Source organism: Solanum pennellii, chromosome 10 (genome assembly GCF_001406875.1).
Source record: "Solanum pennellii chromosome 10, SPENNV200".
NCBI classification, from domain to species: domain Eukaryota; kingdom Viridiplantae; phylum Streptophyta; class Magnoliopsida; order Solanales; family Solanaceae; genus Solanum; species Solanum pennellii.
Window position 1 is genome coordinate 41,375,662 of NC_028646.1, and position 15,534 is coordinate 41,391,195.

Below are 15,534 nucleotides of genomic sequence, written 5' to 3' on the forward strand. Positions count from 1 at the left end.
CAAGAAGATATAGGTACTTCACTAAGAAAATTGTACGAAATAAAAGATTGGGGAAGAATGGGGAGAGGTGGCGTCCCTTGCTCAAAGAACTTACTGTGGCTCTATGGATGGAGTAACGCGCCAGACGCAAAAGTTCATAGGAACTTTTTAGTGGTCTGTAAGGCGCGGACCCCCAAGACTTGCATAGAAAAATCCCCAACTTGCCTTAATAAATTTTCATCTCTAAAACTTCTAAACTTCAATGGTTCTTTCCAAAATGAAGTAGGTTTATTAATACCCTCAATATACAACAGATTTTACTCGAATTTTTATCTGGAATGACAAGAATTCTAACAAATTTCATCAAGAACTCAAAGGATTTATTTTCAAACAAAACGTTATTTCACTGAATTAAATCATGATTGGTGTGTAGGTTAACTATAGCAACTCTATGTGATTTCAAATATCATGTAAGGATCACCCTTGAAAAAATCCACACGTAAAGCTCGAACGTTCTTGGCGATTATTAATTTCTCTTATCTTTTGTTCTCTTTTCTCCAAGCCCTAGCGTTAACTCTAAATTTTCTAAACTGACCAACAATATTGTTTTACCCATATTATTTCCGATATAATTTAAAATAATTAGGTAAGGAATAGACTAATTAACCCTTCAAAAATCCTTCCTAGACTTTCCTTTATCCAACAACCCAACTTCCGCAAAATATAACTCACTCATATGAACTAAGAATCGCTCAAACGTGTTTGCGTTTGAAAGATTACTCAAAGTTCTTTCCATTGATATCTTGAACTACACCTAAATCTTTCTTTTCTAAGAGTTCTTATCTTCTGAATTTGATCATAAAATCACTTTAACCTAGTTATCCGTTTCTAGATTTCCTTATAGTTTAGAATAATAGGTTTTTCCTCCTTTTAAACCTCCTTATAGTTCCTCAAATGAGATTACACTCACTAGGCTTAGGGTATCAACATCATGTTCATACACCCACATGCAAATGCAACAAACAACATGTGTTCTCATAATATAGTACAAAGAAGAGATTAGTACATTGGTTTGCCTTTTCTTTGGATTCAAACAGATGTGGATATCTCTTCTTCATGTCCTCTTCAGCTTCCCTAGTAACTACTTCAAAAAATTGCTTCCTCTAAAATTTTTTGACTTTTGCTCATTCTATTTTTCTCCACTTGCCAACTTGGTGATCTAGAATCTGAACAGGAATCTCCTCATAATATAAGTTACATTTGATCCTAATGTTTAAAGTTTGAACGATCACTAAAGGATCGTCCATGCACTTCTTCAACATGGAGAGATAAAACATAGGATTACGCTTTGCTAACTCTTGTGGTAGCTCTAAATGGTAATCTACTTTGTAAATCCTCTTGGAAATTCAATATGGACAAATATAGCGGGAACTAAGCTTCCCCTTCTTATCGAACCTCAGAACAACTTTCATGGGTGAAACTTTCATGTAAACCCCATCATCTACTTATAATTCTTACTTCTTTCTCCTAACATCTGTGTAGGATTTGTATCGACTCTATGCGTCTTCAACCACTGTTAAATTAATTTTACCTTCTCCATTCCTTGATGAACTAAATATTGTTCTATCAACCCTGATTCACCAACTTCAAACAATATAATTGTAGATCTACATCTTCTCTTATAGAGATCTTTACGTGGGGCTATGGGATGCTTGAGTTTTAATGATTTTTGTTAAAGAATTAAATAAGGGGTGGGTAATCATATCAATTACATTTGAAATCTATCACATAGGACCTCAACATATCTCTAATATCGTAATAGTGCGCCTCTTCTTGCCCATTTATGTATGGAGGAAAGGTAGTACTTAAGTTCACCTTTGAACCCAAGCTTTTATGAAATTATTTCAAGAACTGTGCAATAAATTATGCACCTCTATTTGAAATAATGTAAATTTTCACTCCATGATGTCTTATTACCTTTTTAATATAGAGGTAGCATCATCTTGTGTCGATTGGGTAGTCTTTACCGGCAAAGAGTGGGATTATTTTTTCATTCTATCGACAATCACCCAAATAAAATCAAATAACATGCGAGACCTTGGTTAACATATGATTAAATCCATATTAATCATAAACCACTTCCATTCCGGGAGTTCTATATTCTGAAGCACACCAACGGGCCTTTGGTGCTCTACTTTAATTTGTTGGAAATTTCGACACATAAAAACAAATTCAACAAAGTCCTTCTTCATACAATTCACAAAATTACTTCTCTGAAATTGTTATACATTTTTGTCGAACCTGGATGAATGAAATATATGGAGCTATGAGTTTCCACCATGATCCTCTCATGGAGTTCATCCACCATTACAACACACAACCTACCTTGTTATCTCAATATATCATCTACCCTTTGTTCGTAAGATAATACGTTTTGCTTATGAAAATTTGACTTCAACTCAAGAAAAATAGGGTCTTTGGCTTGCTTGCCTTTAACTTATGACACTAATGATGACTACTCCATTCTTAACCACTATTTTTCCTTTTGTGTAAGACATAAATCTGACACCTAAGCGCTAAAGTGTGTGCACATCTTTGGCAAATATTCTATCTTTTCTTACAAAACATGGGTAGTGTTGCCCATAGACAACATGCTTAATACATCAACAACAATATTAGTCTTACCTCGGTAGTAACAAATAATAATGTAATAATTCATGAGTAATTCTAACCACCGCCTCTGCTTGAGATTACGCTCCCTCTGGTGAACACATCCTGCAGTCTCTTATGTTTAGTTATATATGAACATGAACCCCATACAATAAATGACGTGATATCTTTGAAGTGAATACTACATCAGCCGACTGTAAGTCATGGATTGGATAGTTATTCTCATGAATTTTAAACTGTCTTGAGGCCTAAGCCATGACTTTGTCAATATACATTAAGATACAACCCAAGACAACTCTAGATGCATCACAACAGACAAAAAAACCTTTAGTACCTTCTACTATGAAAAAAAATGGGGCAATAGTCTACCTCTTCTTGAATTCCTGAAAGCCTTTCTCACAAGATCAAGATCATTGAAACTCAATTGTCTTCTTAGTCAACATGGTAAAAGGATATGAAATAGACAAAAACCCCTCTACAAGCATTCTATAGTAGCCTGCAAACCTAAGAAACTCCTAATATTAGTTTGAGACGTGGGTCTAGGACAACTCTGAACTGCTTTTATGTTTAGGCATCAACTCCAAATCTATCACCGGAAACTATGTGGCACAAGAACGCAACAAACTCAAGATAAAACTTACATTTTTACTCTTTAACATTCAATGTATGGAGGACTATCCAAAAGTTACTAGCATGATCTTCTTAATTCCTTGAATAGATTAGTATTTAATTAATGAAGACGATAACAAACGTGTCTAAATAATGCTTGAAGACCTTTTTATAAGGTCCATTAAATGTACAATGAGATTAGCATAATTTCAAATGCACAATGAGATTAGAATTAAGAATCTTAAAGACATATAGGGATAATGTATCTAGTTAAATCTTAAATTCTAAATATACCTAAATATGATGTCATAATTCCGAATTACAATTTGTCAAAAGAAATCATGAATAAATTATAGTAAGAAACTTCTAAAGCCCCAACAAACACTCCATTTTTTATTTTCTTACAAAAAAATGATAACTTTCACCATCTTTAGTAATGTAAAATAACACACACGAATACTAGAGTTTTAAAATAAAATATATTTTTTTTAGTGTCATACTCTACTGAATTTTCCTAAGATGTAATAACATTTTTCAGAATAAGATAGAGCTATAGATCGTTGTCGTATATTTCCCATTTAAGATGAATCACATGCACATGTTTATATGAACATACATGATTACAGACATAGCTATGAATATTGGTGTATTCACATAGAAATAACACAAGTCTGACAATTAAGATAATCAATTTGAAACATATTATATAGAGTCATAAATAAAGTATAATAAATTTTTTATGTACTTTATTATGTTTTATGTTGTTAGTACATACACAATTATGTTTTATCAATAGTACAAGGATGGGCTAACTATCCAGTGCACATATCATTGGAAACTGGACAATATAGATCAGTAATTATATGATGAACTTAATAATGTTGTTACAATAAAAAAGGGATTCAAAATTTATATTGAATATCAATAAAAATCTAATCTGTCATATATCATCTATTAAAAACATTAGAAATAAGTCCTTAATTATATTTAGCTTCGATGAACTAAGAAAAAACATGTATCTTGCTAAATTGAAATACTAAAGACAATGGTTCAAGTATTGAAAATGATTTCTAATTTTGTAGTTTTCCACAAAAATTAAAGAATTCACCAATACTCAATGTAAAATAGAAAAAAACAACTAGTTTCCTCTGCAGATGAGGCAAGTGTTATGGATCTTGTTCCACTCTTTGGGGCAATCAATATGGTATATATGATCATAATCGTTTCTTTCAAGGTCTTCCATATAAAAATTCTCCTCCTACGTCCCAAAAAAAAAACTTTATGTGAGCTATGAACTTCATCGATTTTCATTGTAAGCTTTTTATTTATAATAATCTGTTACTAGGTTAGCTTTTACTTAAGTATTTTCCAAAGAGCTGGGACACCTATGATTTCTTTTCTCTCTTAAAGTCGTCATCACATGTCACTTATACTACATACGGGGAAGGTTGAGTCTCAAGATTCTTGTATTAATGCATTCACCTTAAAGAAGTCTTTAATATCACTTCAAAAGAATTCTTTTCTGGAATTTTTACCAAACCCAACTTTTTTAATGAATGAACATTTGATTGTTTGTATTATAAATTTATGATTCACAATTGAATAATCAGTTGCCCAAAATGTATCATCATCATTATATACATCATTTCTCCTGAACATTTTATTTGTAGAACCATCCAAAGCTATCTCACATATGTTCCTCATCTTGAAGAATCTTCAGCATCTGCACTATATTGTGACATAGTACAATCTAGATCTTGTCCTACTCTGTCTCTTTTCTTACCTCTACCTTTTCCATCAAAGCCTTCACTAGATCTTCATATATTGAAGTCTTTTCAGATGGAATTAAAAAACTTTGGCTTCTTTCCCCCAATACGACTTTCATCACATATCGCTTCTACAATATAAATGTGAGAGGCTGTCTCTTCGAATTTTGGTATTCACTTCATTCCTTCTTAATTAAGGGAGTCGTTAATATCACATCCAAAGAATGAGTTTCAAGACTTTTTACTAAAGTCAAATTAATTAATTAATCTGCGTTTGGTTTATTGTGTTTATATTTATCTTTTACCTTTTTCTGATTTAGTGTCTAGAAATATTAATTTATAATCCATACTAAACAATCTATCCGCGCATCCTTTTTTTTGTTGAGTTTTTAATTCTTTGCAACTTAAGTTCTTCATCTAGAACATATTGTTTCTAAAGATAATTTCGAATATCTTTTGGTGATGGGAGAAATATAATTCTCTTTAAATAAATATTGTGAAAACAACAAGCATAGTTGCCTTCGTTGTAAACTTCATTGTTTTTTTTTCCTTGTAACTCTTTTTTCGCCATATGGTGGGATCATTTTGTAACGGATTAAATTCATAATCCTCCTCTATGACATTCTTCCTAACGATCAAGTTCCTCCTTGTAATTTTCCATTCTCACAACTCATAATTGGTAATTTTGTATAACGCAAAACAGAATGATAAATTCATGAAAAACTATTTGTGAAATACATTTATTCCCTCAACGGTCACTTAAGAAAAATAGATCTAAATCCCACCCATCAGTTTTTGGACGAAATTTTTTTTAGGAACATAGCAATGGAAGAATATTTGAAGGATAAATTATGTATTGTACGATAGAACTTCATATTATTGACTAACAAAAGACATATATTTACAGACTAAAAAACAAACTGAAATAGAAACAACTCATAAATACTAGGTATCTACATTAATATAACTATTCAATATCAATATTAGTAATCCTAAATCAATTGTTCAACATATATAACACAGGTACCAAGGTCTTCAATGTTGAACCTCAAAGTATAACTCTTAAGCTTCTACATCATTGTCTTGTAGCCACATCGAGAAAGCTTGAACAGTGTTTGTATCAACTCTTTGATGCTTTTTATTAAGCTAAAGGAGAGATCAACATGTGAAGCTTGAACAGTGTTGTTGTTAACAAATCCTTTATGCAAGTAACTTTTGTATCTACCACTTTATAGGGCCTTCCTGTCACGCCCGAGAGAACTCCCTAGACGCAACCGGTGTCTTCTTCCTAGAAGAGTCCTTAGACAAGCCCTTAAAATACATCATTGCATCATAGGTAAGATAAAAATGTGGAAAATAAAAAAACTATTTTTTGAAGTTTACATCACTTCACATATATCAAAATGGAGTCTAAGATAATCTCATCCCTAAAATATTTTTGATCCTAAGAGAAAGTGTGCTCATGGAATTGAAATAATCTTGATAAGCATTCATTTGTAATTAATGGGAAGAAAGGTTACTTAATTTACATAATCGAAAAATAGAAAAATAGATACTCATTTTGTTTCAACTTTTTTGCCTGATCTTGATTTCCCATAAAATCATAGAAATTATTTTGAATTTAGTGTTTTAGGCAAAAAAGATATATAAAATGTACAAGAATATCATGTAATGCGGTGGTCATAAAAATATCATGCCAAAAAAATTGGAAAAGACATTTTTATGAAACCCACAACAAAGAAAAGTACTGCAAAAAATTGAAAAAAGAGGAGAACTAAGATAGTCCATTGTCCTTATCCGAGATATTTAAAACATTAACCCAATGTCCTTTGGAAAAACTCCTGAACTATGAGAGATTAGCTTTCTTTAACAGAGTATTCTAACGATAGTGTCTCTTTCCAAATATGTCCTGAAGAAAACCTTTCAGTTAAGCTGCTGACATAACCACAATGTTTACCAATTATCTTTTCATAGATAGGCATGTAAAAGTACATGCTCATATAGCGATGACAATTAGAGATGAGATTAGCATCAACTTTGTGGTTCACTACAAGAAAGAAACCATGACTGTTGCATGCTTTACCAACAAGCCCTAGATGCTTGTTGGGTGGCGGCAAGGTCACCAGAAAAGAAGCCCCTTAAGTCAATAAGGGGAACATTAAATTTTTGTGCTACAATACTAGTCTTCCCGTAATCTTGCCATATACAATTTATGGGAATCATGGACTTATTTTTTAAATGGGATGCAGCAATAAGAAATGGGTTTTCCTCACCAAGAATATGTAAAAACTTGTTCCCGTCATTTTGAAAACGGCAATGGAAAGGAATTTGGGCATGAAAGGTTTTGAATTGTGACTTCGAAATTTCTAGCCTATGCCAGACATGGACAAAATAAGAGACAGGTGAGGTGAAGGAGAGTCTTTTAATATAAAGGAGATTTTATTCTGAATTGATAACATGAGATTATTACCAAGACGTTAAGGGGCATGTACGACTTTATTGTATCGTATCTGGGCAAGTGAAATTCCCGAAATTTAACTTAGTATGGAAGGGTAGTTTTTGAACATCCAGCTTTTAAGGTGTGCCATGAAATGGGATCTTGAAACTCAAATTCCAAGACATTATGTCCGTGCAATCGTCTAGAGAGGGGTATGTTCCCCTTTCGCATGGGTCGCTATGGACGGAAAGTCACGAGTTAAGTCCTTCAAAAACTCCAAAATCATTATTTTCATATAAAATACGTTCTTTAGAGATCAGAGGTGTACTAGAGTTGGTTATGAAAAATTTCCATAGTTTGTAGTTCCATAAAAAAGATAATCACTCCGATAATGAATAATTTGATTCATAGAACTTAGAATCTTGATTAATTATCAATGGTTGAGGGTTTTTGTTTCATACGCCAGAAAATAGTAGAGTAAACTAGAACATGACGCGAGGGTTAGACTCCTAATAATTACTCCACATACTTAATATGAAGGGTTTGGGGTTAGAATGTCAAGGTACGATCCTCCAAGGACCAACCAAGGGTCCTTGAAGAGTTCTCTAAATTCTAACCCAAAAGTAGTGATTCACAAAAGAGACGACCCGCGCACCATTGGTGAGGGGTTGCTAGTCACAAAATAACTTTTGGAGGCACCCATGCATGCATGACAACCATTCCCCGTAGGTCCACTCACGGCCCGTGGGCGTGGTCTCGTGGGTGAGGCATGGTTTCAAACGGTTAAGTAAGGGCTTTGTGGAAATTTTCTTAATCAATTAGTTATTATGTGACGTTGCTTTACCCTAGTTGAGAAAATATATTCAAATAATTTAGAATCATAATAAAGTTATCCTAAAAAACTATTTTGAAAAACCCAAATTAACCCAATTCAAGAAGAGATGTAGAAGAATGAGGAGGAGGAGAAGGAGAAGCAGAAATAGAAGGACGAGAAGAAAGAGGAGGAGGAGGAGAAGGAGAAGGAGAAAGAGAAAGAGAATGACTAGGAGGAGGAGGAGGAAGAGGAGAAGGAGTAGGGGAAGGGGAAGGAGAAGGTGAAGTTAAAGGAGAAGATTCAAGCTAGAAGGAGGAGAAGGAGAAAAAGAAGAATAAGAAAATCAAGTTAGGACAAAAGGTCAATTCAAGAAAAAGAAGAAGAAGACGAAGAAGAAGAAGAAGAACAAGTAAACTATAACAATAAGAAGAATAAGGAGAACAAGAGTAATAATAAAAAGAAAAAGAAGAAGAAGAAGAAGAAGAAGAAGAAGAAGAAGAAGAAGAAGAAGAAGAATTATAAAGAAAAGAAAGCGGAAGACGAGGAGCAGAAGGAGGAGTATAAGGAGGATAAGGAGGAAGGAGGAGAAAGATAATGAGGAGGAGTACGAGGTGGAGAAGAAGAAAAATTACGAGAATATAAAGATGGAGAATAAGAAGAAGGAAAAGGTCATGCTAGGAAAAAACCTATTGTTTTAAGCTTTCTAAGCTTTGTGATCAAGGTATAATGACTTATTCATTCATGGACCCCTTTAATCTATGAAGTCGTGTACTTTTCCATAACTTTACTAGCTATGGTTTCTTCCAATGTTGTGGGTTATAATTAATGTGATCCAACTGAGTGGATTATGATTTTTCATGATTGTTAATGATTGGTTATAATGGAATTACACGATTTTAGCATTAATATATATTTATTCTTTATTAACATAAGATTCCAAGGTGAAATTTGTATAGTTTGGTTTTATGCAATGATAAGGGAAATTAGGGATTAGATGTGACCCTATATGATGAATGAATAACTTTATCAATTTCTTTAGGTTAGAAGATCTATTTATGAATTTATTAATAGTAAAGAATGTGAACATGAATTTGTTAAATCAACACACATATGATGAATCATGACTAGTAGTATTGAGATTCTGTTTATACGATGATATATGTTAAAAGTAATTAAGGATGAAACATGTGGTTAGATTGTCTTTAGAATTACGCATATATGATAATTATGTAAAGTATTTCTTGCGAGTAAGTCTTTTAGAATGAATGTGATGTTTTGGTCATTCATGGTAAAACATAATATGAATGAACAAGGAATGAAATGGGTTTGTGAGTGAGGCTATATGTAAGTTTATTTGTATATGGTATTATTGTTGAATGACTTTCTTTACATGAACTATATGATGAGTGTATGAGATTCCGAATGTAGTGTTTTGATTATTTGAAATTTTGATTATATCTATGTCCAATGTATATATTCTAGACGTGTTAATTTTATATGAGCATTGGTCCTTGAAAGGACGAGATGTGATATTATGCATGATATATGATGGTTATGTATATGATTTAGTAACACTATGAGAGTAAAGTGATTATGATTTTGACCTTGTTGTGTGTTGTTGAAAGGACATTCTAAAATACACACCTATGTATGAATATAATATGATGTGAGTAATTTCTCATGATATGATGATTCTATGATTGGAGGACTAGTCTCACCTATTGAATATATATGTAAACATGGATAGTGAAATGTTATTCTCACCCATGATCAAATGAGCAATCTTGTGAATTATGTTGGATTTAGTGAAAAGACATTCTCCATGAATATAAACTTATGTCAGACGTAAAATTAACTCTGTGATAAATAATGTCGCACTGAGTGGATATTCTCAATGTATGGAAACTCCTCAGTCAGTATAAGGCGGGTTTCTAGAAGAGGTCCCATGAGATAGAAGTTTCTCTGTTAGGTGAGGATGATTTTCTAGTAACAATCTCCTTATAACATAAACTACATGCCTCCATAGGTTACATAGATATTCAATCACCCTAATAGAAGAGTATAGTTCTACCTTATGTAAGTAGAGCAACCCCTTTTCAGTGTAGGGTTGACACTAGATTTTATGTTAAGATCCCATGGTCTATGTCGGTTAAGGTGTAATTTCACAACAAGGATATGAATTATGAACTATGTTTACTTAAGAAGCTTTACTTAGTATGAGCCATATTATGGGGTAATAGGCATTGCGCACAAATTTTTTGCGGGTATTCATGGTATATTATCTTGTTTTATGATGGTCGATGTAAAAAATGTGCTTACAATTTATTCTTATAATGTATGGTTAGTTGGATTGTAGAATAAAAGGCCCTTTCAATACATGTGTGACTAAATGTTAATGTTCCCTTGTTTAGGAAATATAAGCTTAGGATAAGATTAATATTAGCACAAGTGGGATTATGAGGTGTTATCCATCCATTTCATAAGCTTGGCTTGAGATGACTGAAGAAGTGTTTCTCCTATGATAGGTTAAACTATATGCATTTATTATGCCTATGACTATGTTGTTACGTTTTATTCTTATAGCCTATTTTTTATGATGATATCATTTTTGTTTATGACTTTGATATTTTCTCTTATGATTATGGTATATATATTATGTTTACTAACACTATGGTGAGCTTATCACGATGATTTATTCTTGCCATTACATTTAGTACTTTATTGTACTAACACATACTTTTGCTTATATTATTATCAAATGTAAGATTCAACAATATTAATTTTGAGCTAGTGGCTAGGTTTATAGTAGATCAAGAACATAAATTTTTATGAGTCCTCATAGCATCAAAGTCTTGATCACCTTTCCTTTTTATGTGTTTCTTTTATATTTGGAATTTTTTATGGGCTTTGTCCCTCACTCTTTACATGCATTATATTATGAGAGACAAGTATGAAACTTCCACTTTGTTTTTATGAAATCTTGTAATTATTGAAAAAAAGTGTTTAAAATGTGCGCACCATTTTATATTATCTTCCTGCATTAATGCATTCCTCTTTAGAGAGCCTTTAATATCACATCCAAATAATGATTTTCTAGAATTTTTACTAAAGCAAACTTCTGCAATGAATAAAAATTTAGTGGATTGTATTATGAATTAGTGATTCACTATTTGATAAACAAGTTCCCCAAATGGGATTTTTATAATAATGTATATCATCTCTCTTGAAAATTTTATTGGTAGAAATATCCCAATAATTTAGACTTACCTTCCATTTCTGGAAGAATCTTCAGCATCTACACTATCGTGGGAAAGAGTGAAAGCTACATCTTGTCCGAGTAGCTCTCTCTTCTTACTCTACATTTTCCATCAGTCTCTTCACTAGCACTGCTTCTACTTAAGTCTTTCTCCATAAATTTTGAAACCTTTGGCTTCTTTACTTTTATATTACTTTCATCAAATATCTCTTCTATAATATCTTGGGGAAGTTGTTTCTTAGGATTCTGCCATTCACTCAATTTCCTCTTAATTAAGGCAGTCTTTAATATTATATGGAAAGAATGACTTTCTGGATTTTTTCTCTAAAGTCAAATTAATGAAGAATCAACCTTTGGTTCTTCTGTTTATATTTATCTCTTACCCCTTATAATCTAGTGTGTAAAAATCGTACGTTGTTATCAATACCAACCAATCTATCAAAACATTATTTCATTTTCTTGAACTCATTTATTCTGTTCAACCTGAATTCCTTAGCCTCCAACATATTCTTTCTAAACACAATTAAAAATATGTTTCTGTGATGAGAGAAATATAATTCTCTTTAAAATAGTTGTTGAGACATAAACAAACACAATTTCTTTCATTTTGGGCTTCATATATTTTATTTTCCATGTGACTCTTGATTAGTGCTATTGTTGGATTATTTTGTCACACATTAATTTCACAATCCTCTTCCATGGTTCCTTTTTAAATATCAAGGGTCTCAAAGTAATTTTCTGTCAACACAACTCCTAATTTGTAATTTTCATTACTAAAAACAGCATGAGTCATTCATGAAAATATTTATTGACATTTATCGCTTCGCTTAAAGGTCCGCAAAAAATAACTCTAGATCCCACCTTATCAATTTTTTAAATAAAATAAATACGATAAAATAACAAAGAAAGAAGATTTGAAGGATAAATTATATATTTCACAATGGAAATTTATATTATTAATGTCTAAAAAATGACATGTATTCAGAGATAAAAAACCAAATTGAAAGCGAAATCAACTCAAAAATACAAGGTTTCTAACTTAATAGAATTATTGCAAAAATAATATATAATGTTCTAAATCAAACAATAAACATAGACACAAAAGAATTGAAGTCCTTTAATCTTGAATGGAACGTGTAAATATCTTAAGATTCTACATTATTTCCTTGAAGACATATCGAGAAAGCTTAAAGATTATTCATATTAACTTACTGGTGACTTTGACTAAACTCAAGATGAGCAGGTCCTCTGAAGTTACGTATAGTCGAGGGTTGTTGCAGTACACAAATTTAGACAGTGGACTCACTACCGTATCTTTGTCAAGACGAAGAACTAATGCTAGTGATTTTCTAGTAGTCTTGTTGTTTACCACTACTCTATGCAAGAAACTTTTGTATATATCATGCAATAGTGCATGAAAAAGTACAAACAACAAATATGTTATATTCAAGTTGTAAGTATAATTACTCATGAAGTATATCATTTCCCGTCATGTGTAAATATCTTACAATGTTTTCCACCGAAGATATATTATTTGTTTAATTGATTATGCTTATATTATTTGTATGTAACATATAATACATCAGCTTAATAATAGAACAAGTTTTTAAATTTTCTTACCCTAAATGTGTCGCATATGTTAACTACAAAAGCATTAAAACATGGATGAATGGACTACTATTCACTGTTGACAAAAAACTGAAGTCTTGAATTGACACATAAATATAAAACATTCAATTCAATAAATAGGAAACAAATATTGTAAGATATAATCTTTTGATGTATTCATTGTACTTATTTGTTGTAAATTATTATTTTTACATAAATTAAATAATGAAAATATCTAAATTATTTGGAAACAATAACTTTGATGTAATAAAAATAAACATTTCTTGAATCTGAAAAGACTATTTAAATTTATAAATATTAATTTATCGATTAAAAATGTTTTACAAATTTATAACATTATTTAGTCTCACCTATTTTAATTTGTTGAGCTTAACAGTTGTTTCATTTAATAAGAAATTTATTTGTAGCTATAAAAGGGTATCTATCTAAGGAGAATAAATCTGAAAAACTATTTAAATATCTCTACAAATTTTTATGCTATATTATGTGTAGATATTGTCACTAAAAAAATTATACCCTAACTTGAAGCATTATTAAGACATTCATAGCAATTTTTGTACCCATTTTCGAATTCAAAGTTTTTTAAGGAAAAAATTTCAAACTATTATTTGAAATCATTGGACAAAAATATTTTCTTTTTCAGAATTTGCTTCAAAATATATAAAAACTATCTTGCCACAAAATTAACGACTCTTAAGCCCTTCTCAGCATACTGTTCAGACCAATTTTTGATATTTGCGAACTTTTTAACGATCATTTTTAAAAAAAAATCTATCGTCAAATATATATTTGAAAGGATTTTTTAAAAAAAAATCTAATTCAAATAAAATATGAACTTCTATCCACATTTTAAACATGCTAAAGTTTGAAGGGAAATAAGGTTCACGCGGGGGGAAATTCATGTGTTGTTTCATCGAAATACGATGAAGAATGTGAAATTGTTTGTGCAAAGAACAAGTCTGTAGTCACAAGAATTCAGGGCTTCGTTCCATCAAACTAAAGTACCATTATTAGGGGGCAATTGAAGAGCCTTGTCAAACTGAGATAGAACAAATTAAAGCCCCTGCGATAGTTCAACCATTTTTGGTATTCCATCTTAATATTTCATAAAATTTTGTTCATAACATTGAAGATGTTCTCCACCTATTTTCTGCCCTGGAGACAATCGAGGGATATAGAACTACCGTAGGAATGGTTAGAGTTTCTACTTCTACGAAATACATAACCATACAAACACTTCTATGATGATTATTTTACACCTGAAGCAGTTTGATTATGGAAGATATGGAAGTACAAAATTGCATAAACCTGTGCATTTTCCTCTTTAAGTAGTGATAAGCCCAAAAGTAGGAAAATGAACAAGTTTATGCAATTTGGTACTTCCATAGTTTCCATAACAAAACCTCTATAGGTGTAAAATCATCATCTTAGAAAGTGTCTGTATGGTGATGGATTTCGTAGAATTATCCACTCCAACCATTACCGGTACATCTATATCCATCCAATTCCTCAAGAGTAGAAAGTAGGCATTAGAGCATATTGAATGTTATTAATAACTTTGTCTGAAATATAAAGAATACGAAAAATTGTTGAATTTTAAGAATGACGTTATTCCCTCTCACTTTTAGAAGGCTCTTCAATTGTGCACCAATAATGTCACTAAAGTTTAAAGGAACGAAGTCTTAAATTCTTGTGATTGCAAACTTGTTCTTTGGGCCAAAATTTTCCCATTCTTCATCGTCTTGCAATGAAACAACAGAAAATTTTTTCCCACTTGAACCTTATTTCCCCTCAAGCTTATGTATGCTTAAAATTTTGATGGATGTATATATGGTGTTTGAACCAGAAACATTTTCTAAGATATGTTAGATTTTTTTTTAAAAATCTTACTAACTTCTCAAGTATACGAACAGTTTGTTAAGAAGGGATTAATAATGTTTCAATTTGTGGCATGAGAGTTTTCATATATTTGAAGAAATTTATAGAAAAGAAAAGATTTTTAAAGATATGTTTGACCATAGATTACAAACAAGAGTTTGTAAATTTCTCCTTAAAAAGCTTTGAAATATTATAAAATAGTCCAAATGCTAAGAATAGTTTAATAATGCTTAAAATTGGGGTATGGTTTTGTAATAGAATGTACATAGACATATATACACATAATATAACATAATGATAGGCAAAGATATTTCAAAGCCTTTTAAGGATATATTTTCAATCTCTTATTTTTAATCTATGGTCTAACATATCTCAAAAATTATTTCCTTTTAAAAATTAGCTTTAAAATATATACATATCTATAAAAATATCGTTTTAAAAATTAGTTTCAAAATAAATAAAAAATTTATGATCAAAAACTATATACATATCTCTA

General features: G+C 31.2%; 1 pseudogene; it reads right to left on the minus strand.

Annotated features, from left to right (window-relative positions):
* Positions 1-6,838: 6,838 nt before the first annotated feature.
* LOC114074238 lies at positions 6,839-14,546 on the minus strand (annotated as a pseudogene).
* Between the last annotated feature and the right edge of the window lie 988 nt (positions 14,547-15,534).